Source organism: Nannospalax galili, unplaced genomic scaffold (genome assembly GCF_000622305.1).
Source record: "Nannospalax galili isolate Female #2095 unplaced genomic scaffold, S.galili_v1.0 scaffold973, whole genome shotgun sequence".
NCBI classification, from domain to species: Eukaryota; Metazoa; Chordata; class Mammalia; order Rodentia; family Spalacidae; genus Nannospalax; species Nannospalax galili.
Window position 1 is genome coordinate 2,731,641 of NW_008334020.1, and position 2,958 is coordinate 2,734,598.

The window sequence follows — 2,958 nt, forward strand, 5'->3', positions numbered from 1 at the left end:
TTCTCTTCACCTGTTTTAGGCATAGAATATAGAAAAGAAATAAAACATAACATTACATTTCTTGGATTTAAGAATTTTGACAATATCTTAATTATAGACTCCTTAGAATTTAGTTTGCTATACTTAATGTGTTGGTCTCATTTGTGGAATTCCAAGTATTTGTGGATCAACTCAGATTTTTTATATATCCACACTCCAGACACACCAGTGATACTATTCATAGATACAAGTGCTACAGTCATTAAAAACAACTTATCTGCAGTGTGAAAAACCTAAGAATTTGGTTCCAAATAGTGTGAGGTTTTATTTCAAAGACATTTGAAAACATATTTTTAAGATACTAAGTAAGCCATAGATAGAAAAACAGCAACAGCTCACCCAGTCCAGAAAAGAAAGGCCATTGAGCCTCTGTTGAGACTATTTCTATTAGTTCAGACAATAAGCCTATCTCATTAATAAGCTAAGTAAATTGAACTTATTAGCTCTACTTAGAATAACCTTTATTGATGGGTCTTTCCAGAAAAAACAGAAAGATGTATTTCTAAAACTGACTGCTACTTAAGATGGTAACTATTTCATAATTCAAATATCAAATGAATTGCCCTTTTGTGAATTACAGAATTAGGTTGATGGACAAATATGGTCTTTAATCAGCTCAAAGCTTTATTGCTTAAAGCTTATTCCTCTAAATTATTGGCTTATATTAGATGAACGTGTACTTTAAGTAAAATCTTCATTTCCAGTTACTTATATTCCCTCTAAATTGGCTTTTCTTAAACTCACTAAGGATCATATGTCTCTTGATGGCAAACTAAAGTGGCCTTTTTAAAAAACAGATGAACGTTTCACAAATTTGTACGTCGTTCGTGTACATGGGCCTTGCTAATCTTTGTATCTCTCCAGTTTTAGTATGTGTGCTGCTGAAGCAAGCACCCTAAGTAATTTTGTTGTTGTGAACAATTCATGAAACATGTTTAATAGACTCAAATATATTATACATTCAATAAAAATTTTAAAGAAACTAGGAGTTCTTGAACTGATATTGGGAAATGTTTGCTGCTTTAACTTCCTTGCAACAGAGCAGGCATTTCATCTGTGTCTATGCATTTATAAACTGACCACATTTCATATAGATTTAGGTGACTTTTCAAGTCACTTTCAGATTTAAGACACCAGACAAGTGTAGTCAGTACTTAAGTTATGTCTTCGACAAAAGAAATTCCCCATTTGCTGTATTGAGGTCTGGAAGGCTAAAATGTAACAAACAAAATGTCAACAGTGCTGAACACATTTTTAATCTTGCCAAATTTAAATTGGTCAAAAGTCTATTTATGATAACTTTTTAGTTATAAGACAAAACAACATGTAATGTAAATTTACCTAATCTATATGGAAGTGAGCTGAGCCATTTGGTTATATGGCTAAACTTTAAGATTTACCATCCTTATAAATGATCAGTCAATTTTTTTTAATTGTTGAAATATGTTTCTTTTTAAACTTTTCTCTTATTTCTGTCAGTTCCAAACAATCTGAATATTTTATATCTGATAGCCAGTCATAGCTGGATGTAAAATAATTCTCCAAGTAAATTTGAATAATATGCTTTTTAAAAATTTTTTTAAATTTATTATTTTAATTTTATGTGTATGCATGTATTGCCTGCATGTAGGTAAGCGCACCTGTGTCGTACAATGCCCACTGAGGTCAGAAGAGGCTGTCATATCCCCTGGGACTGGAGTTACAGACAGTTGTTAGCTGCCATATGGGTGCAGGATTTGAATCCAGGTCTTCTGCAAGAACAACCAGTGTTCTTAACCACTGAGCCATCTCTCCAGCCCCTGGTAATAGGCTATCTTAAGAGAAAGGATAGAGTTGTTAGACAGCCAAGAGCTCTAGTCAAACAAACCAAACCAAAATGACAAACCAAATGTGTATGTGTGTGTGTGTGCGCGTGCGTGCGTGCACGAGTGCGCGTGCGTGCGTGTGTGTGTGTGTGTGTGTGTGTGTGAAGTACATAGAACTAAAATGAGAATTCACCAGAAAGTAAAGGACATGAACTCAAAAGGCAGAAATAGAGCATTCACAGGTACTCTAGACAGGGACTTCAAGGAAAGCATTTGCTTTGATTGAGAATGCACGTTCAGTTACATATGCCATGTCTATGACTGTAGAAAGTCATCATTTACTAAGTCATAATCAAAGTTCTTCTAAGGAGTTTCACAGTAGAATTAGTGCTTTTTGTTCTCATACATACCACTGTGCTGGATAACTTTGGTTTTCTGCTTGACACACCTGGGTAGAGGGAATATCAGTTGAGGAATTTCCTCCATTTGATTGACCTGTGACCATGTCTGCGGGGCATTTTCTTGATTTTTGAGTGATGTGGGAAGGCTTAGCCCACTGTGGACCCCTGGGCAGCTGGTCTTGTGTTGTATAAGAAAGCGGGCAGAGCACAGGCCTGAGCAGCAAGGCAGTAAGCAGTGGTCTTCCGTGGTTCCTGCCCTGAGTTCCTGCTTTGACTTCCCTTGATGATGGACTGTGCTGTATACCAAATAAACCTTTTCCTTCCCACGTTTGTTTTGGTCAGTGTTTTTCTCACAGAACTGGAGCAGGTAATTAGAATAACCACAACACAGATTTCCAAATACATTTGTTTTTCTATGACTCTCAGCATCCTCACAAATTGAAAACAAAGCACAAAGAATCTAAATTGTCTTGTCCAAGAGTTGGAATATTTTTGAGGCAAAAGAGAAACCCAGAAGACACACAGGAAGCCACAAATGAAATAAAATTCATAAAAACAGGAAAACAAAAGAAAAGCGAGAGCTGCTGTTCACTAGCCCTAGAGTTCATCAAGGAAACCAACTCCGACTCTGCAGAGTCCAAAGCAGTCACTTTTCCATTTCATCACAGCTGGCAAAGGGTCAGGTAGGCTGGCTAAACGGGGAAAAAAAAGAA

General features: G+C 36.3%; 1 non-coding gene across 1 annotated transcript; it reads right to left on the bottom strand.

The window, feature by feature from the left end:
* Positions 1 to 829: 829 nt before the first annotated feature.
* Positions 830 to 933, bottom strand: LOC115069593. The gene has a single exon (XR_003848845.1). It is a non-coding gene; the product is annotated as a U6 spliceosomal RNA (small nuclear RNA).
* Between the last annotated feature and the right edge of the window lie 2,025 nt (positions 934 to 2,958).